Genomic DNA, 22,095 nt, shown 5'->3' with positions numbered 1-22,095 from the left:
TCTGTTTGAAGCCTGACCACACGAGGATTAACCGTTAGGATATCTCCTTTCCTCGAGCAGCGAATCTACAAGATTGTATCCCTTCTTTCGTCTATCCTTAGTCGTTTCTACCGCCACGAGCCAAGTCTACAAACATCTCAAGAAATACGATACATTTCTTTACTCATTTTACTTTCATTTCCAATATTCTTTATCACCCAAAATGAATACGACTGGGATATATTTTTTTGCCATGCTGATCACTTTAGAAAAAAGTGAGTATACGTGAAACATCAAGGTATAAGATATATGAAACACATTTTTGAAAATCCTTTCATGAATATATATTGAGGAGATCAGGTGGCCCCTCCTACGACAGCTTACAGATTGCCTCCCTCCGTGATCCCCTGGCGGAGCACTCTTGTTTTTTTTTTGCTCCTTACACAAGGCGCACCAAACACCGCGGGAGTCACTGTCAGAGGTCGAAGTTGAGAGCAAATGCTTTAACACACACAACGTCAGAAGTACGTCATGCAAGATGTCGTATGGCATTTTACTTTGGGAGTTGATGAATCATTATTTCATTCGTTCATATATATCGGAAACTAAAAGGACTCACACACACACACACACACACACACACACACACACACATATATACATACATAGTAAATATCATATCTGGGTATCAGGGAAAAGCATACATCCCACGTATTTTCTGCGAACAGAGAACGGGGTCAACTGAGAAGTTTTTCCCCTCTGAGCCTGTTGTCTGTCCTTGAACGCTACCTCGTGAACGCGGGAAATGGCAAGTACGTATGAAAAAGAAATATATATATATATATATATATATATATATATATATATATATATATATATATATATATATATATATATATATTTGTGTGTGTGTGTGTGTGTGTGTGTGTGTAACCAACACATACTACTACCACGGTACCAATCTACACACACAAAAAGACTGGCACACACTCCTCATTGGCTGGTAAAACGCAGACTACGATATCTTAAATTTAGCACAAACTTACTGAACAGAGAGAGAGAGAGAGAGAGAGAGAGAGAGAGAGAGAGAGAGAGAGAGAGAGAGAGAGAGAGAGTTATGACATAACAGTTAAAGTTTCTCACGACTATTGGAACATTGCCAACCTCCCCTCCAAATCCATCTATTAAACTGTCGGCAGAGGAGATTGATGATGGGAAATAAACGCTGTGGTACTCCATATAAAGTAACAAAGTTAGTAAGAGATTTTACCAAAGGAAACTCGAGATGTGTTCGAGACTCATCGTCTTAACGTTAAAATCTATCGATTATATGATAAGGAGAACCTTACATTAAACCAGTAAGATCTTATGTATGCAGTATCATAACCTTGATCAATATAAACGATACCTGTTATCGAATAGTTACGTATTTCTCAATCACTTAAACGATTTCTACTTTGCGTTATTCGACCGTAGCCACTATGAAGCAATCCCTTAACATGATGAGAAGCCTGTCTTGTTTGTGACTTATTGTTTCACTCTCCTCAAATGCCGTTGTATTTCATCTATCATCATCATCTTCTCAAGAGAAACCTCTCATATCTTCGCCATCATATAAGTTACTTTTCCATATCCTTAACCTATCTCATGTTTTTTTTTTTCCCCAAAGTTCTCGCTTCTTCATCTCTTCTGTTCTTCAGTTGCTTTGATATGCTTCCTCTTATGCTTTGCATCTTACCCATGTCTTGCCCTCCATCTATTTCCTCGGCCCTTGTAGACTAATGCACTCGGGAGGCAACCGTCTCACGAACCTCTCCCGCGTTATACGGTCTTCTCTGCTCACATGAATATTAATGCTGTCTTTCCACCACGTTATTGCTCTACCAGGTTATGTATTTTCATCAGACACCCATTGCCCTCCTTGTCCCAAGGCCATTCGCTGTCATTTTCTGTTCTTCCAGTCGCATTTCATGTGTTCTCTGTGCTACACCCTCACTCTCATATTTACTCTCTCAATAAAGACCATCTCCCCAGGGCCCTTTCACTTATATGTCTGCAATTTACGTTGTCCCTCACATCATGTTTCGCATTTACTCCCCCTGACCTCTCTCTTTAGTGCTTTTCTTCCTCCATGTCTCCCTTCCACCCACCCTACCCCATCTTCCCTGCACGATCATCAAGGTCCTTCAACCATTTCTGCCATTGCATTCAAGTGCAAAGTTCCCCACATCGTTCTTGACTCCCTTATTACTGCGTCGTCCACGAATTTCCCTCGGTATACAGACGTTCCTTATGTCGCTCCCACTCATAAAAGTCCTTATCACTCTACGTTTCCACACACAATCTTAACCAAAAGCTCTTCTTCGAGTGACCCACATTTTTGTATTTTTTCCAGCCCATGAACTCTCACCAAGAATTAACTACTTGCTCATACTTTTTTGCCTATTCCAAAAGTAAACTTCAAAGTGATAACCACAAAAAAATGTCCTTTAATCTGATTTTCACACACCCGTATGATGAAAATACATACTCATATCTTTACCCACAATATTCTTAATATTTGTTTCATACCCGGAATGATCATATTCAAAGACTTCATCTTCAAGCTCCATTATCGAAAATCCTCACACAAATCTAACACTGTATCCATTTCTCTTTCGCAATCCCGTATGTTTTATTTGCTCAAAATCAGCCACTTATGTCTCTCTTACCATCAGTAACTTAACTCGCTCGCTTACTACATCAAATCTTTTCCAAATCCTTAACCTTTCTTATGTTATTCCCAAGTTCTTTCTTATCTCTTCTATCCATCACTTGGTTAGGTATGCTTCCTCTTATGCTTTGCATCTGACCCTTGTCTTGCATTCCTTTATTTCTTCGGCCCTTTGAGACTACTGCAGTGGTCGAAAGGGATGTGTCCCAAGCTACTCGCTATACTCTCTCTACACACACCTTTGCGGAATCCTATCCCGGCCTTTAATGAGCTTGTATCGCGCATTTTAGATCGACAAAAGAATCGCAATCATATGTCTTCTATTCGCTCCTGCGTACATCCACACCCATCTCTCCATCGTATATACTTGCCTCAAAATCATTCAAAAAGAGATCCAGTCCTTGCCTTAATCTTTCTTGCTCTTATGACCATCTATACTAACTATATATCTTACGTTAAATCTTATTAGTCAAGCCTTTAATCTCTTTCTTAGCCTCTGAGTTATCCTCCTTGTGACATCTGAGATATCCTCTACGTTAAGCATGAACAGACACGTCTTCCTCTCATCCGATAACAGTGCTTCCTCTCTCAACCATTCCCAAAATGTCATTACTACTTGCACTGTTGCCCAGACATCGCTGTCCCTCTTGAATACACATGATAGTCTTCGATCTCAGTACCTTAGAGTTTAACACTCTATATGGGTGAAACGAACGGGCGTTGACAAAGTGTATCCTGCCTCTGACCACACTGCCTGCACTCGGTGAATGAAATAACCCATCAATCAACAGACAGTGGCTGGGTGTACATATACTCAACACTTGGTCGACAATCAGAGAGTGCACACTTGCCCAGCATGTGGAAGACACCATGACTAAACACACTGACCATACTCTCAGCAGTGACTGAACACATGCCAACCTAACCCTAACGAGTAGTGAGAAAGTGCTCATTAGTTAACGTCTAGGAGACAGTGAGTAATTATTGTACTTAGGGTTGATTGGTGATTTCGGCTATAGGCTTATCGACTGCTGGGGGTCTTAAAGCTGTTATTGTCATTTTCTAACACCAGTGGAAGTAACCTGAATTCCATCCATCTTCAGACGTTCAAAAATATTCTAAGGTCATACACGCTTTCAGTACAGTTATAGTCTTTGAACTGGAGTATGACCTTAACACTGCAGAAAGTGAGTATGTGTACATTAGCTAAACTCTCAGCATGTTATGAGGATATGAGTATCGACTTAACATTCATCAGGTATTGAGTAAATAAACACGAACGAAACTCTGAGCAGACTGTGAATACGTAAATGATAATAATAACTCAATATTCACAAGTGATTGAATGTATAAACCTTCTCTTCAGTCTTAGCAAGCAGTGAATGAATTAACTAACATTAACCTATTTTTCAAGCGTTGGTCAGTAAAGAAACACATTCTAACATTCTGCATTTCCTGTGCGAGTGAAAAATCAGCATAATACGGAAGGGATGGTGAGTAAATGAACAGTAAATAAACTTTCAAGAAACTGAATATATCGATGAAAAGCGAAGCCACTATTCGACAGTCACGATGTAGATGGAACAAAGTAACACTCAAGATAGAAACCTCTTTATAATTCACCTTTAAAACTATACATATAAATCTAATGACTAACCAAACACTCCACGAACAGTGACTAGAGAGGAACACTAACGCAACATTCGACAGGCAGACAGCCACCACCACCAGGGTGATCGAGATGGCCCATCCTAACTTTGATGCTGATCAACATAAGGTATGAGCAGGAAGCCTCTACGTAATCATGTCTATCATCCTGCCAGCTCGGTAGTCTCCCCTGGCTGCTCCTCTATGGCGTAGCTCGTTAGCTCTACCACGAAACTGATCACATGGGAAGGACAGATAACATGAGATCTGATGGTCTATCACGGGGTTATCTGCTGGAGGACAGTGATCGTATCCGAAATCCGTAATCTATTAGAGATATAGACAGGGTAGTGGGGCCAAAGGCACTTTTCCATCCACTTTTCCCTTCGATACAACAACCGGCAGGAAAATAGCTAAGGTGACCCATATAATACCTTGAAAGATATTCTACGATGGAAATCTTATAGGTAAGCCTGAATAGAAATGTTACCCTACATTGCTGATTTTCTTTTTACAAAATGAAGTTGAAGTGGAGGAATAATGATAATCTAAAAGTGTCACTTATCTACGAGCCAATAACCAACATGATAGAGAGAATAATGTAGGTTTGTGTAGAGAAACGAAGACAATTATATGTCAGTGAAAACGTCAGTCTGAAAACGTGTATTGCTAGAAATAAGAAAAGAATCCTTAAGAAGTTTAACAGTTATATCAGAAGCAAGAGAGTCATTATCCAGTCTTCTGGTCCATTAATTAAGGAAAGGATGATTTGGTTCAAAACAACGAAGTTATGGCAAGATCTTAAATTACCTTTTTTTCTTTTTTCATCTGCATCCTTCACTGGAGACGCACACAAACACACACACACCCCTCATGTCCCAAACTCTGTTCCACAGTTAAGAGTTCCGGAAGAACGTTCTGCGCCATATTGAAAACAAACAAAACAGCTTGACTGGATTAGTTTTACCCGAAGACTCCGGAGGAAGCAAAGAAGAAGAAGAAAAAAAAGATGAAAGAGTTTAGCTTTTGACTGCTCTTTTTTAATAAACCAATTACGTCGAGAAAAGTTTCTGGGGATGGGAAACTTGCTGTTGTGCCATCGATATTCGATAGTGGTAGTCAAGTTCCTGGTCTGATATTATCGTGCAATTCACTTAAACGTCTGTAACTGGTAAATTTATGAAAACCACTTTCGAGACAAGATAACAAACCATTTAGGGGATCCCCACTTAATTAATGACACACACACACACACACACATATATATATATATATATATATATATATATATATATATATATATATATATATATATATATATATATATGAACCCTGCATTTTTTTTTCTTCAGTATATTTCTGATCGTTTCTGGTATGCAGACTTAGACCACAGCCATAAAACAGCAACATATCATAGCATTTGAAATTTAAGTACTCAAACATAAGAATGCAATTTCATCCACGAAAATCATTCAAAGTCGCCGTAAATCTATGTACGTGCGTGTAGAAAAGGAGAGAGAAAAAAAAAACGGTGTTTGGACGCCAGCAAAGTTTTATGGAATATCTAGCGAGTTTTATACATTTATGAGTTAGGGGAAAAAAAGTTTGGGAAGAGATGTGAACTTTTTCTACAGGTCAGTGAAGCGTCAAAATTGGAACACGAGTCTTTGGGTTTGCATTTGAAAGTTTTATATCTTTGTAAGAGGCAGAAGTTCCCTTTCGAGGGTGAATGAATTCTTAGATGATTGGCTGTGTGTGTGTGTGTGTGTGTGTGGATCCATAATGTCACCGATTTACATATCTTACCCTTTGCAAGAACTTGTACATTTACTTCCTGATTACTTGTCTAAAAAAAACAGTCAGACTGGTGTTTAACAGTGTCACATGAGGACCTGTAGTTTTCAAATATATATATATATATATATATATATATATATATATATATATATATATATATATATCTTCTTTTCTTTCTTTCATACTATTCGCCATTTCCCGCATTAGCGAGGTAGCGTTGAGAACAGAGGACTGGGCCCTTGAGGGAATATCCTCACCTGGGCCCCTTCTCTGTTCCCTCTTTTGGAAAATTAAAAAAAAAAAAAAAAAAAGTGAGAGGGGAGGATTTCCAGCCCCCCGCTCCCTCCCCTTTTAGTCGCCTTCTACGACACGCAGGGAATACGTGGGAAGTATTCTTTCTCCCCTATCCCCAGGGATAATATATATATATATATATATATATATATATATATATATATATATATATATATATATATTCTTCTCAACGCAAATACTCCTGTCACCCTCTGCTACTGTGTTTGTATCATATTCAGCTTCATACCATCGAGGCCATATGTACACAGTTTATGACCTTATCTACAGACATGAAATTATTGCTTTCCATATTTCTCGCTTCCAGTTTAAGGGCTGAAATATCTTTAACTGTGCTTGTAGTTTGTAACCCATCAGGCATTGCCTCACTTTTGTGCTTTCCAGGAACCCATTTCCCTGGAGACCTTTGGTCTGTGTTCTTGTACTGACAACTTGTTCCTTGTGAGTCTTTTGATCCGTGAAAGTTTTCATTCGCATTGTTATTAGATTTGTGTTAAGAATATTTTCTCCTTTTATATGTCTTTGTATTCTTTTTTTGGTTGCTATGCCATCTGCTATATTTTCTCCATGAACCATCACAGTTTTTCCTGCCCTTCATCTTTGTTCTATTACGTACTTTTTCTGTGTTCTTCTCTATCTATCAGCAGTATCATCTGTTCTCCACTGTCTATCACCAGTATTAGCTGTAAACTGAATCCTCCGTAATATCAGACCTTCTTTTAACAATGTCTTACACATACTTTAAGTCCCAGTTTATGTCACTAATTAAGCATTTTAGACCTAACGAGTCATTCCCCCCAAGCTTTGACCATTTCTGTTCCTCTCTTTTCCCTTAACGTTTCCCTTACAACGGCAGGAAGCAGATTCGAACATGGAAAAAGGTCAACATATGTACTCACTCAGCTGCCTTGATTTCGAAGCTGCAGCTGTGAGACCTTTTTTTCCCCCACTATTACTGTCGGAGAACGTTATAACATCATTAAACCCAGGATGATAGCGCGGGTTATAACTACTCTTTAACTTAAAGTATATGCCTGCAATATCCTCGCTCCAAGTACACTTATGTGATTCTATGAATAATAACGAGTCTCCTTTAGCTTTAGTAACAATGCTCTTGTTTTTTTAATATCAGCAACCAGTCTCTGCTCTCAGACTTTGCTGTCCACCTTTTGTTGTCCTGTTATGCAACATTCTAGCGCTGTCCAGTTCCGCTGGCTACCTTTTGTTCTCCAGCTCTTACTGACCGTTATTGTTATATTGCCGTTACCATTGATAATCACACTCTGTGTATTTCTACAGGTTAGTAATCTTTGCTACCATTTCACTGTTGCTTGCCATAATGGTCCTCGTTTATCACCCAGTTCTTTTCAACGTCCTCTGTTTCCTCCGCTACACTGATCTGCTGGTTAATTCGGCTACCTGTCATGCCAACTTTCGCCACAAATCTCTGTTACCCGCCTCTGCTGTCTGATTTTCATGCCCGCCAGTAACTCACTCCTGCTGCTTGTCACTGCTGCTCATCATCTCTCATGTCCTTTATTATCTTTTTTGCTGCTGCCTGCCTCATGTAGTGTTTTCTGTTCCTCCTTATGTCACCAGGTTTTTCCCTTCTCTTCATCACTTCTGCTCTAATAAAACAATTGCTCTGACCGCGCTGTCAGTGCAACTGTTTATTGCAATCGCTGTTTACAAGCTTTTCGACAACCTCATTGGTACTGTGTGGGCTTGTGGACATCACTATGTCTGATTGACGCCACTCGTCGGGTCTCATACGATCTCCTATGAGATCAGTCAGCCTGTTTCTCTCATGGTCACCTGTCATAAGGTCCTAGTTAATGTTAAGATTAGCGACATTTCTTCCTTATTGCTTCTCTGTTATCTATTGAGGATGTAGATTCATCATACAAAGCTCTTTCGTTTTCTGCACAAAGTTCGCTGGGGTCTACACACTACCCCAAAATCAAATTTGACCGCCTGATATATCAATCCAATATAGAGCGAATCGTATACATCGACACCTATTTTACTTAAATCATTGATGTCACTAGTCTTTTGTGTACTTATCATAAAAGCCACCACCTGATTTTTGAAGCATGTCTTTTAAGAAAGCACTTTAACCTGGGACTTCTAACTCTGCTACTAAGTGCCTGTTTTGGGTAGTCTACCCAAATTCCTATCTATTGCTATGATATTAGGCTTTGCTGATACAGGATATGACATTATCTATCGTTGAAATTTTTCATTCTTGTTCACTGTTTCCAGTGTCAGCGAGATGGCACTAGGAACAGACGAAAAAATGGACTCATTCACTCGCATCCGCTTTTTAGCTGTCATATGTAGTGTATTGAAGCCACACCCCCCTGTCTACAACTAGGCCCCACAGACCTCTCAGTGGTTTACCCCAACCGCAACATATGGCCTGGCTCAGTCCATTAACAGCATGTCGCTCCCTGCATAAAACATCGCTCTACTTCGTTCTATCCTGTGCAAGCCTTGTACTCTTCTGCATGTTCAGGCCCCGTGCACTCAGAACCTTATTCACTCCATCCTTCCATTTCCAATACGGTCTTCCCTTCTCCTTGTCCCCTATAATTTTTACACATACCGTATATCCACTTTGTCAACCTTTCATCACTCATTCTCTCCTCATGTCCAAACCATTTCAGCACACCTTCTTCAACTCTCTCAACCACACTCCTCTTACTACCACACCTTCCCCTAATCCCTCTCATTCTTACTCGATCAACCCTCACACTATATAGTGTCCTTAAACATTTCATTTCCATCATATCAACCTTTTCTATATTCTCATCGAAGTATATCCCTGTCTCGCATCCATACAACACCGTCGGCAATACTGTACCTTCAAGCAAGATAGCGACCTCCCTTTCTGCTCAGTCCTTAATGCTTCTAGGACCTTTACTCCCTCTCCCACCCCATGACTCACTTAAGCTCCGATGGTTCCATTTGCTGCTGTGTCTACTTCTCCACTTCCAGGTATCTGAAACACTTCAATTCCACCAGAATTTTCTTCATTCAAACTTATATCCCAATGAGCCTGTCTCCCTCCACTACTAAACCTAATAATGTTGCTTTCATTCACATTTACTCTCAAGTATCTCGTTTCACGCACTCTCCCAAGCTTACATACTAGATTCTACAGTTTCTGACTCGAATCAGCCACCAATGCCGAGCTAATACTTCTGGCTTCAGTGCAAGACACGTCATTGTTTAGCACAATTAAGTCACGGTGAATATGTCTTAAGACTTTGAGATTAAACTCCACGGTCAGGGATCTCGTGTGGGTCAGCCAATAAGGTCACACCTGACCTACATGACCTTAATGACAGAGGATATCCCGTGTCAGTAGTGAACATTCTCTTGGCAAATAAGTGGTTTATGCATTCATGTAAAACTCTATCCAGCCTTGTAGATACTAACTCCACCTAGATAATAACCATCTTTAGCAAACAAATCATATATTAGTTTGTGTAAAAGAAAACGGCATACCTTACTAATGGGATTCTAAATATAACCTTAAAAAAAGGTACTTACGAGTCCTTCATAACTAGAAGACACCATATCAAAACTATTCACAGATCGAAACATTATCTTTTGAACCCAGCAGATGATTCGCGCTTAGTGGGATGCAGTCAGCTTCGGTCAGACAAGTAGAATAGACTTTCTGGATATGCGTAATCTAATCCTATTTTCCGAATACTCTTACTCAGATCTGATCTTCAATCCTCAGGGAACTTTCAGAGTCAGGGAGGCTATTGCGTTTATTTAGAGGTTTCAAACGAAATAGATCTTACGCGATTTGGTAAGGGGTTTGAAAAAATGAATTAAGAAATAAGTGATTAATTCGTTCTTGTGCTTATAATGTTTTGAATTTTCTCTTTAGGACTCTCTTTCCAATTAACCAATTTGCATCTTTAATTACTCTTCCTAGAATATGAAAAAGTTGAAAGCGGCTTTAGGGTTTAGCTCGTAAATATTCAGCTATCAACAACATGTAATGGTATTTGAAATTCAGGAGCGGTAGGAATGAATTCCACCAGCTATAAGGAAGACATTAAAGTTATAGATAGGAACGTGTTAGATGCTTTTATCTATTTCTGAATACCGTCGACCTCTCTCGTGTTCAGGAGAGGGTCAACACAGAACATCTATTGTTCCCTTGTTAAGGAGCAAAGTAAAATTTTCTGTAGTGTCTCCTGCTGGGGCGGCCTTGGTGTGTGTGACGAGGAGAGACAAAGATTTAATCTGAATCTATTGTAAGATGTAAGACATGACTCACAGATTCTTGACGGCATCTCCATGCGACTGAAACACACCAATTCTCTACCGGTTACATTCATAAATGAATATCATTGGTAACAGTGAGGAAAACATTTATTCTTCATTTATGTTTCATTCACGATCAAATTTCCCACAATATATATCAAGGTCAGCTCATGGCTTCGTGGCTCGAACACATTTACATTTTCCCCTTCGTCCCCTTCTGAACATCAAACCACACTTTGAAAACTCCCAACAGCTCCCTGACGCTAGCTATTACAAGATTCAGAATGGCTCTCACATTTGGATGTTTCCCTTCACCTCTGCCCATTCACCAGGAAAATTTCTTGTGTAGGGAAGGCGCTATTGTCTCTCGCATGGACACGCACTAGTCTGTGTGTGCCGAGATGAACTGAGGCAGTGCATGAAGGGAGCGTATATACATACATCAACTTTCCTTCTGCAGGTAAAAAGAGTTTTCTTCTGGGCCACATTCATTGCCTTGCGTGTGTTGACGCTGTTATAAATGAAGATAATGTTGTTTTGTTCTTTGTTGGGCGAGGTCGGTTAAACTGGAGGAGAATTTACGCTGAGGTTTTTGAATAAAGAAATAATTTCTCTCATGATTTGTCCTCAAGGCTCGATATATCTTATTCATATACACGCCACGAAGTTGGATTGATTGCCAACATGCATAGTCTAAATGGCTCCCTGCCGAGAACCAAGGCATATACGTTGTAGATTCATCCTTCTTAAAGGTGGAGAGCGTTCTGCAGAATGAAACACACTGCAGAAAAATAAGAATTGCCGATTCAGGTAAACTTTGATCTTCACATAAGTTACCTCTGATTTGTATCTAAAGATCCTCAAGTTCTCAGTCATAAATGAGTGGGAATATTAAATATGGCACTCTCTCTCTCTCTCAGAAACTTTCGTAATGATTATTTGATTTGATGATTTTTTATTTCCAGCCTCAGGATAGTGCATTACCATAATTGCACGTATTTGCACATTTTCTTCCGAGTTTATGGAGATTTTCACAATTGATCATGAGAAATATGAGATGATATTGGTGCTGTCCATGAGATTGAAAACAATTTTCTCATTCAACTAAAGAACGTTTCAGTCAAATGACGTGATCGTAATACAAGGCGGCACCCTGGAAAAAAAAAAAAAGGGGGACCATTTGGCAGTCATCATGAAAATGGGGACTATTTACGAAGAGGATGGAGTGAGCCCATATCTTCTTTCCTTACGGCAGAGTTTGTGTTATCACTATAAATCTCAGATGTAAATCACCAACTGAAAAGCCATCAGCATTCTTCACTGACAAAATATCTTATGATACATATGCTCATTTTTAGAAGTGCAGCAGAATTTTTTTTTCCCAACTATTTTTTCAAATACTCAAGTTTGCATAAACAAATGTGTGATTATGGAATATGTAAACAAGTTTGTGAATGTCTTGAACTTGATGTGTCAACCTAATGTCCACTCTCTGATGACCCTGCTACATCAGTGCCTCGCTTGTGTGGCCTTGATGCACCAATATCCAGTCTCTAACTCTACTGCATCTGTCGTGCATGTGTGTGTGTGTGTGTGTGTGTGTGTGTGAGGGTCGTGGCTCAGCAGTGTTCACCAATGTTGCGGGTTTAACCCACCCGCTCTTTTGTAGCATCACTCACCTGTGCTACATGTCAGTAGCTAAGCCTCAGTGCAACGATACTCAGCTCAACTTTACAGTTATAGTACAGCGCAACAGCGTCAGCCCATCTCGTTCACCACCATCGCCCAGTGTGCTACAGAGCGACAGCTAATAAAGTACCAGCGTCGTTCCATTCTGCTACATATCCCAGCCACCATTATCATACCCCCATCAGTACAGCAGTACATTCTCCGCACACACCACCACATATTCTTGGCCTCCTCCACGTAGCACACCGTCCTCATTCATCTTGCGAGGCGGGCCACCAAAGTTACCCACTACACTACGTAGCATCAGTTTGCTACCATAACATCCTGGCTGCTGCCATTATATACCAGCCTCGGAAGGGCAGTAGGAGAGGCGTATCGTGCGGGCAGCAGCAGAAGCAGGAGGAGGAGGAGGCTGCTGGTGGCGCGAAATACAACAGTCAGGCACGACAACCCTCGACTCCTCTAATGTGGGTGGCAGACACGGACGGTGCCACAGAGCTCTCGCGCAGCACGTGACGTTCAACATCATAAGATCTACCCTTTTTCCCTCTGTGCGATATCCTTAAGTGCGCTCACAGCCAAAGTGTACCAAAAAAAAAGTGAAAAAGAAAAATGATCATAATCTAATGTTGAGTTTTTCTCATTAGGGAGCGAAAGAGACATGCAAAGAGACTTCAAACCCCGTTCTAGTGTGCTGGAAAGGTAAATATGACTGGGATGCTAATTCAAGGCTTTAGTTAATTAATCAAACATGATCCTTTCATCCGATAATTAGATGTCAACAAATTCTTTCTTTATTCAGGTAAACATGGACGCTAGAAATCTGTTAATCGTGCTAATGATTGCTTGTTACTTGGCGAACATGTACTGACGATAATGATTTCATTTCATGTCAGGCCATGATGAAGGCTTGCGTTCGTGATTGGAGCCTTCGACATGGAGGCAATTAAATGAATAGAAACACACACACACACACATATATATATATATATATATATATATATATATATATATATATATATATATATATATATATATATATTATCCCTGGGGATAGGGGATGAAGAATACTTCCCACGTATTCCCTGCGTGTCGTAAAAGGCGACTAAAAGGGAAGGGAGCGGGAGGCTGGAAATCCTCCCCTCTCGTTTTTTTTTTTTTTTTTTTCTAATTTTCCAAAAGAAGGAACAGAGGGGGGCCAGGTGAGGATATTCCACAAAGGCCCAGTCCTCTGTTCTTAACGCTACCTCGCTAATGCGGGAAATGGCGGATAGTTTAAAAGAAAGAAAGAAAAATATATATATATATATATATATATCTTTCTTTTAAACTATTCGCCATTTCCCGCGTTAGCGAGGTAGCGTTTAGAACAGAGGACTGGGCCTTTTTTGGAATATCCTCACCTGGCCCCCTCTGTTCCTTCTTTTGGAAAATTAAAAAAAAAAAACGAGAGGGGAGGATTTCCAGCCCCCCGCTCCCTCCCCCTTTAGTCGCCTTCTACGACACGCAGGGAATACGTAAATAGTGCATATGACTGCACACTACCATATAACATACTAACTTACATCAGCCAGGATCGAACCCGGGTCCTTTCCGTAGGAGGCGAGATCACTACTGCTTGGCTATGATCACCCCTAAAAGGGACACGACTGTTCGAGTACTATGTAATCGAATACCCTTCGTCTCACGTTGGTGAGCAACGGGGTATCCACTGGTCAACTCCCATAGGCTCACACAACCAGCAGATACTATTTTATAAGGACCTCTTTCTAAGAAAGAGTCCTGTTATTACCCAGGACGTCTTCGCAGAGACTCCTCCTGCATCCTAGGCCTCAACACTTCCAAATAGGACTCATCTGAAGCGAGTAGTTGTTTGACAAACCTATGCTTCCAATGACACAGCCCGGCAAAGGTGATCCTCCATCCTCAGAGTATGTTCTAAGCTTTCGCCTGTCATTCTACCTTATCTAAAACTGTGCCTCTCCATGGCAAGAGCAACCACCAGTAACCTAATTATGTCGGCAAGTTTCCCCTGACGGTTTACACAGTCTCTTCACCACTAGTGGTCTCTGGAAATTTCTTATTCTCCCCGCTATATCCTTCCATGTCTTCACCTTTCCTTCCCCTCTCCCCAGGAGGCATATGCTCTGGATAACCTTCTCTCCACAGTTCCATACCGTGATGGCATTCAGCTGTCAGGTCCTTCTCCAGCACCACTGTGGTTCGATTGTTCTCCTCTTGAGAATTTCTTAACTCACTGTCTTACTTCCATACCCTACCTTCCATTCCTATTTTCTTCTTTTTCGTACCATGTTGTTATTTGTCCTAAGATGGATGACGTGGGGCTTCCTAGGATTAGTCGATTGGATCTGTCAACTGTCACCTGGTTCAGTTGAATGGCTCGTCTATTTTCCTTCCTCTCGCTTAAGAAAACCGATATAACCTGGTTCAGGCAGGTGACTCGGCCTTATGTTCCTTCCGTAGATAGCCGAGAAAATTCCCTTAGGCATCCCCTATCGCTACTCAGCTCATACCCCTCACAAACCACAGCTTTTGTAAATACAGACACACACACACACACACACACACACACACACACACACACACACATACACGACTCATCCACTCAAGCTACGTCGTCGCCTCTTTCTCTCATTTTTTTTCTATTTCACCAGAGCCACTCAAATTCCTTCAATCGATCAGTTCACTCTATCGAACTCTTCGTCAATAATGTTGACAGCGGGAAAACCCAGTAGATATTTGGTCATGGCACCTGATCAGCGGGGAGTCTGCGGCTGGTGATAGCCTCCGAAGCAGCAGCTCTCCTGTGATCGTTCACTGGCCACGAGGAAGGAGAGAAAAGCAGATTGTCCGGGTAGGCTTGAGGAAGACGGCGCGTAGGAGGTCCCGGAGTAATGAAAGACGGGTGAAAGGCAGAGATGCCATGCGAGACAGACAATATGAGAGAGTGAGTGTGGGAGAGAGGGGGAAGCTTTGGATAGGGGAGACTGGAGACTATTTGAGTGAGGTAAGAGAGAGAGAGAATTACCTTGGAAGGGGTAGCGGGAGTTAATAACGATGGTGGAAGGAGAGAGTTAATGAGGCAGGGAAGAACGGAGAGGTTACCCGGGAAAGGAGAGAGAGAGTGTTACCTGGAGAAAGAAGCAGAGGAAGATGAGGTACCTCCCTAAAACAGAAAGTTAGCTAGGCAAGGGTAGATTGATGACTGCCAAAGAACATAGTAATGTTACATGCCAAGCTCTGGACTAATGTATCATTTTCCTTCATTAATTCATGTAATCTCTTTCTTACCGAGTCAAAGAACCAAATATTTTCTTTTCTTGCTAAATATTCTATAATGCTCGATAACCAAAATATGAGCTATCACTTTCAATATTCTTGCCCGCCACCTCTACCCCATGCTTTGGTTCCTTTCTCACGGCTGTGAAAGCATTATCATCAGCGATTCCTTACCAGAATACGATCCACGACCTCTTGAAACAACTGCTCTCCCAGGATATCCAATATTGCTGAGGCTATCGACAGTAGCGAGGATGGGGTAACCCTTCAGGCTGAGTATTAGATATATCAGGGAGTAAGAGCGAGCTGATACAACTGGCTGCAAGCACAGAGCCTGCCTCCTGTTATAGTAGCCTGCCTCGCCTTGCAGCCTCCCTATTGCCTGCCTGCGTTTATACCCTGCTTCTCCCTACACATATTCAGCCTTTGGTCTCTCTCATCACCATTCTACACGACGCCTATGTCTTCTTTCTGTAACGTCTCGCGCTCGGCATGTAGCTCCATCCTCAGGCCAACTTAAAGAATACCTTCATGATGTTATTTCTGGACGTAACGCTGTCAACACCACAACAGATGCAGCAGCTAACTTATCACAACACTGTCTTTAGCACGACAGATGCAGCAGCTAACTTATCACAACATTACAACACTACAACGGATGCAGCAGCTAACTGATCAAAACACTATCAACGCCACAACAGATTCAGCAGCAGCTGACTTAACAAACAGAACTGTCAACACTATAACAGGTGCAGCAGCTAACTTATCACAGCGGTGACAATGCCACAAAACATTCAGTTGCTAAATCATCACACCACTGTCATCACCACAACAGACACAGCAGCTAACTTCGAACAGCACTTTCACCCTCTCTCAACAGATACAGCAAGTGACTTATCGCAACACTGCCAACACCACAACAGATGCAGCAGTTATCGTATCTCAGCACTACTACACCACTACAATAGACTCAGCAGCTGCCTCATGACATTACGAACAACACTATGTAAACCGTATTAGTTAACTGGTGACACAACAGTGACAACACCAGAACAGGTACAGCAGCTGACTACTGACGTCAGACGATGTTGAAACAAATTCTGTAACCGTTTCCTTACAACAGTGAGATCGCCACAACAGATGTCCTTGCTAACTAGCTAGTCACACCACTGATGCAGCAGCTGATAAATTATTGATGTAGGATCTGTGTAATCATGACAACAACACAGACATTGTAGCAGCTAAGTGGTCATAACGCCGACAATAGCAAACAAATAAAGCAGATGATTGATCACAATAATGACAGCGTTATACATGGTGCAGCAACGAATCTATCAAAACGCTAACAGTACCACAACAGTTACGGTAGCAAACGGACCTATGGAGCTTTTAGTAAACTAACGGCAACTTGATACAGTTCTGTGTTTAGAGTAAACTAAGAGAGTGAACTTAGAACGCAATATGACATTTGCAGGAAATGTGAATCATATTTAATCAAAAGAAAAACACGAAGATCAAGAAATGCGGGATGAGAATCTCATTACTTAATTGTCCCTTCAACACAGGAGGCAGGACCTACGAGGATATATCCAAACGAGCCAGTGATACCAGTCATTTAGCACTGACTACGCGCGACGCATTAACAAACCCTAGAGAGCAACGACACCATCCACACTCTCAACACATGGAAGGTCGCCTTCCTCGCACGAGGCTTTTCTACACCAGTTACTAGATCCCTACGCCCACATCAGCTCAGCAGATATTGCCTCCGACAAGGGATAAAGAGATTATACAGCCCTTAAGCCGATGAAGCAATAGCATCACCTCTTAATATTCAACGTCGCTATATTATAGAGATGAGCCTTAACGGCATGAGACAGGAGGGCCAAGTAACATCTCTTACTCTTGTGTAAACACCGTCCTGAAAAACGTTTCAAACATGACCAACCACCTCAGTCCTCCACCACCCTCCCTGCGACTCACATTCTCTTCCATGTTCCCGTTCGCTGTCTTACACACTCCTAGGTATCTAAAAACACACACACACACACACACACACACACACACACACACACACACACTATTGCGATTTTCATCACTATCCTTATTATGAATAGTAATGACTGTGCAAACCTAACTCAGCTATGTTAATTGCAAGATGGGTCGTACGATATCTCTATAATCTTACTAAAGTACCTCTCTTATTACAACAGCCATCGAGATATCTGGCGTCTTTGTCAAAAACGAGTTACTGGAACTCGCTAAGTGTTGATCAGTCCATTGGTCATGGCCTGATGTTATCTTGCCTTGCCCACCCATGAGTTCCCCAGACTTTGAAAGAGGCAGGACAGGTATAGTATCTTGTAACTGGCGTGTGATAAAGCAGTTTTAAGCGAAGTGAAACGCATTAGAACACAATGATAACTAACGCAGAGGTGTTGATTCGGATCCCTGAGAGGTGAAACAGCTGTGTTCAGCTGTGAAAAAAGTGTGTGTGTCTTACAGTTTTGTGTGTGAAAGTTACTGTACAAATGAATCGCTCTTAATAGGCACATCAAACGAGGTAACGTGCATCAGAACAAATGAGGAACGTTAGAGGTTATATAATAATGTGAACGAAAATACAGTGCATTGTTTGCACACTTACTGATCGGGTTCAACTAAGACAAGTAATGAATAAAATTTGTACATTATATCTTGAATTATTACCATGGAACAACACTTTGCATACAGAACATGATGAACAAGGCGCGGGAGGAGCGAGGAAGGTGTGGATGACGCGTGTTGTGATTGGCTAATACACCTTGTGTAAGGAGGAAAGGTACAACTAGAACTGGAGGATTTAGAGTAAACAAGAATGCACATATGGCAAGAATGCCTACCTGCCTTGTATTCTACGTCAGGTGTGAATGTCATATTCTGATGTTTGGAATTCAGATAATCTCAGAACAGTGGAATTTGTGTCATCTACGTACCGTTTATAATTCAGAGATTTAGAATTACGTAGCCAATTGTTAAGACACTTAACATCTTGATGACAAGAGGAAAGCGTTAATTACAATCGGTCATTGTGGAGATGCCGTAACTACATCAGCATCGCTATCGCCTTCTAGAAATCTTTTCGTAGCTAGTGGTCATTTCTATTCTTCCAATATGTAAAGTGTGAGGACCTCACCTCACCTCTACGTAACTCATGCCACTCAATTCTGTCACAGCGGTGTGTGACGTCTTAAGTAGGGAAGACTGTTGTCGTTTTCCCTATGGTGGAACGATCGTTCAGTCGCTGACTTAAGTCCTAAAGGTTCATTGACGAGCTCACGACTCTCGTAATCGAATCATGGTCGTATCGGAACCACTGTGAATCGCGAGCCTGTGATTCATAGCGAGTGAACCTTAGTGTCTCGGTCTGTTGACTAGCGATGTTTGTAAATATTTCTTTTTGTAAATCCCACTGGAGGATGATGAAGATGATGAGTAGTACGCAATACCGTCCTTTTTGATGTGAATACGTCAATAAATATTTCAATTTCAATTGGTAGCAGGACTGTTATGGTGAGGGTGGAGGTGACAGCTATGGACTTACTCGTGAATCATTATCCACAAGATAATTTTTGAGGGGTTTGATCACATTCAGGCAGAATTACCACACTTGGTTGGTTGTTAACACTATTTCACGATTATGGGTTATTTCGAACCTAAAACTATCCGAGATAGAATTCATTTGTTTTATTAATGTGCTCACTCGTTATAAGTAATTGATTTTACGTTTCTCTTGCACAACAACAGAGCCGGGTAGCTAAGTGATGCTTTACCTTTTAAAGGTTTCTGGGAAATCGAGACTTAATACCGGAGAGTGAGTTCATATCTCTCATAGATAAGTATTAAAAGGATCCGTTACACCATTTTCAGTCGTTCTGTATAAAGCGAGAGAGAAAGAGACTGGTAGTGTTGTGTACGATCAGAATAAACATACAGGACGAACAGGAACGTTAATCTATTGCCGTAACATGATAGATGAGCCTTAATTAGCGGGACCACATCTGTAGGAGGGGATAAGGATATATATTAGACATGCAGTCATTACGGCACCTTAGACAATCATATGGGAAGTTGTTATAGTTAAGCACAGCAGCTATTTACACACACACACTAGTAAGAAACACTTAGCAACTCTTGGTCGATCGGGTAAGGGTCGTGAACAGAAGTGTAGGGCTATGTGACCCTGCAGGGCAAAAGGCGTGGCATTTTTTGGCCGTGCGCCTTCAAAAATGCATCTCCTCCTTCGGTAGGTGAAACTCCTGTCTTTATGTATAGACGCCTAAGCTTCCTATCGAGTGTTGGCTATATACCGATCGCTGAACATGTTATTAGATGCTGTTCTTCATATCTTTTCCGGGTTAGTGTCATCCCTTTATTCGACTGTTAAATAAATCTATTATCCATCACCTTGAAATCTTTCATGTGTGCATTTTTAGGTACATAGTGCGTGTGGGACATTTAAAGGCAAAAATGACAACTTTTCCCTTTCGGCCAGCCGAGAGAGTTGCCAGGTAGCCTTAATGTGACCTATTTTCAAAGGTTAAAGAGTGACACTCCAACACCCCCCTCCCGCCCAAGATATACAAGCCTATTAAGTATACCTCCCCCTCAGGTCGTATGGAATGGAGATATGCTACACCATATAGCTAACACACACACACACACACACACACGCAGGGACGTAGCTATGCACGCATAACATTTTAAGTTGAGGACAGTCGAATTTCCTATCCGTTAAGAATCATGCGACTTCAGCAATTCGGAAACACACGAGTTTAACAAGAACATCAACACGTCTACAACTGTCACGATTTCCGAGAGCTGACAGAAAGCTTATTATGCTTATCTCAGTAAAAGTCTCACTAAAGAGGGATTCTCTCAGTAATATTCTCACCTGCGAGGATTCATCTCAGTAACATTCTCACCTAAGAGGATTTACATCAGCAATATTCTTGCCTTTGAGGTTGTACACGCATGTTATATGAGAACTACGAAGACAAGTCTGTCGCATACCTTCGCCATGTTAGCGAGTCTTTATACACTTCGATACCCCCCCGTTGCTTAGTCTTAGTCGTGTTGGATAATTATCATTAAATGATCCATAAATAAACTTAAGAGTTTGGTATAGTTTGATTTCAAGTTGTCTATTATATATGAATATATGGCCATATCACAATTAACAAAATGCTTTCTCCTGAATTTCACTGCAACACTTCATGATTCTTGACACTATCTATTCACTTCAGTACAGCAAGACAATGTAAATGAGACTTCGCTACGGGCCGTAACGTGTGAAAAAGATCGGCTCGAGAAGGTGGCAACATTTGCATGGTTTCGGTAAATCAAATACGTAAAGCTAACCGAACACAGCTAACCTAACCTAACTGAACACAGCTAACCTAAAACCTAACCGAACACAGCTAACCTGAAACCTAACCGAACATAGCTAACTTAAAGCCTAACCGAACACAGCTAACCTAACCTAACCGAACACAGCTAACCTAACCTAACCGAACACAGCTAACGTAAACTACCCGGAACGTGTTAAAAAACCAGGGTGGAGTTGACAAAATATTGGAATGAATCACTGAAAGATGAGAAAACCATCACAGGATCGTTATGACAAACCCGTCAAGTCCCGGTGGCATAAGAGCAACAGAAACCCATTAACACAAAAGTTTGGATCACTTACCTAATACTGAGGACGATCAGGTGGGTATCTTACACAGGAGGTCCACAGTCCATGGGATGCAACTGCGTTGCGTGAGGTAGCACTGGTAAGTACGTGGCAGCCAACCTCCACCCTCACCATAACAGCTCTGTTACCAGACCGAAGCACCAAGGTTCGCTCGCTATGAATCACAGGCTCGAGCTTTGGAGCGGTTTCGATACGACCATGATTCGAATATGTGAGCAGTGAGCTCGTCCGTGAACTCTCAAGACGCCTGTCAACGACTGTACATCGTACATGATGTATCCAGTTGTATGTGTGTGTGTGTGTGTGTGTGTGTGTGTGTGTGTCAGAAACTGTGTGTTTGAATCTGGAGGGTTTCTTGAGCTTGAACAATCTACTATTGTTCTGTAAGATTCACTTTTAATAGCAATTCCAGATTGAGCAAACAGAAGCGTACGTTTTGCCGGTGAGGTTTGGTCGATACCGGATAGTTATAAGATAAAAAAGAAATGAAGGTGTTGTGGTACGAGGTATCATTACTGGTGGTAAAAATGTGAAGTACATATGAAACCCACAGTTGTATCCATTGTTCTACCTCCTTTTGTTCTGTTTACTCCTATGCAGTGTTGCATAGATATCCTTAAAACTGTGAACATTC

The 22,095-nt window shown here is 41.3% G+C and overlaps 1 protein-coding gene across 1 annotated transcript in view; it reads right to left on the bottom strand.

Annotated features, from left to right (window-relative positions):
- LOC139749677 (uncharacterized) overlaps positions 1-21,555 on the bottom strand; it is a 147,142-nt gene extending 125,587 nt beyond the window's left edge. The window contains exon 1 of the mRNA XM_071663843.1: positions 21,456-21,555. The gene's annotated coding sequence lies outside the window, so the exon portion shown is untranslated. The remainder of the gene's footprint in view (positions 1-21,455) is intronic.
- Between the last annotated feature and the right edge of the window lie 540 nt (positions 21,556-22,095).

The sequence above is a fragment of the Panulirus ornatus genome, chromosome 8 (assembly GCF_036320965.1).
Source record: "Panulirus ornatus isolate Po-2019 chromosome 8, ASM3632096v1, whole genome shotgun sequence".
NCBI classification, from domain to species: domain Eukaryota; kingdom Metazoa; phylum Arthropoda; class Malacostraca; order Decapoda; family Palinuridae; genus Panulirus; species Panulirus ornatus.
Note: the sequence above shows the minus strand (reverse complement) of the source record. Positions and strands in the feature narration are given on the sequence as shown.